Source organism: Oryx dammah, unplaced genomic scaffold, assembly GCF_014754425.2.
Source record: "Oryx dammah isolate SB20612 unplaced genomic scaffold, SCBI_Odam_1.1 HiC_scaffold_23, whole genome shotgun sequence".
In the NCBI taxonomy this organism is placed as follows: Eukaryota; Metazoa; Chordata; class Mammalia; order Artiodactyla; family Bovidae; genus Oryx; species Oryx dammah.
In genome coordinates this window covers 13,236,693-13,237,946 of record NW_024070207.1, presented here as the reverse complement: position 1 = coordinate 13,237,946, position 1,254 = coordinate 13,236,693, and positions in this window count along the sequence as shown.

Sequence of the window (1,254 nt, the reverse complement as noted above, 5' to 3'; positions counted from 1 at the left end):
ACTGTGGTGTTGGAGAAGACTCTTGAGAGTCCCTTGGACTGCAAGGAAAGCCAACCAGTCTATCCTAAAGGAAACCAGTCCTGAATATCATTGGAAGGACTGATGCTGAAGCTGAAACTCCAATACTTTGGTCATCTGATGTGAAGAACCGACTCATTGGAAAAGACTCTGATGCTGGGAAATGTTGAAGGTGGGAGGAGAAGGGGACGACAGAAAATGAGTTGGTTGGATGGCATCACCGACTCAATGGCATGAGTTTGAGTAAACTCCCAGAGCTGGTAATGGACAGGGAGGCCTGGTGTGCTGCAGTCTATGGGGTCGCAGAGTTGGACACAATTGAGCAACTGAACCGAACTGTTCACTGTGTGCTTGAAAAGTAGTCAAGAGGAGCTTAACGGGGACAAATCTAGGTCCAAATTGTTGTAAGGTGGTTACTGGGCTTCCCAGCTAGGTCTAGTGGTAAAGAATTCACCTACAATGAAGAGCCACAGGAGACAGACTTTGGATCCCTAGGTCAGGAAGATCATCTGGAGGAAGGCATGGCAACCCATTCCAGTATTCTTGCCTAGAGAATCTCATGGACAGAGGAGTCTGGTGAGTTACAATCCATATGGTATTGCAAAAAGTCAGATATATCTGAAGCAACTTAGCACACACATGCACAGATAAGGTGCATACATAGTGCAATTGTGGAAATTACATAGCACAATTGTGTATGGAGTAAGTGGAGAAAAGAAGAGTATAAAGTCAGAAAAGAACCGTGTCCATTGGGGAAAGAGAAAGTTACCTTATAAATACCATGTGTTATTGGACTGCATTCTCCTGCTGTAGGAAAAAGCAAAAAAACAGCTCTGAAAAATTGCTGTAACATACACACAAATAATTGTGACTAGTTGTACTTGAAATTATACACCCTATAAAGTGTGGTATAAAAGAGTTTCAAGTGCCAAATTATTCTCAAGGAACACTAGGCTCATTAGAGCAAACAACTTTTCAAACTCTGAATGCAATCTCTATCACTTAGCTATTTGTTTGGCTGTGATTTCTATTTCTAAATAATCATTTTACACAGATGGACAGGGTAAACATGGAATCAGAACAATAAGTTGCCCGTCTTGTAAACCAGAAAAGAGAATATTTATTTCATTTTGATGTTTTAAGATTCTCTGGTGGTTAGAAAAATTGACTTTACTGAAATTCTAATTGTTTAAAAATATAAACATATATGTACCTATAAGGTCAGATGTCTTAGTT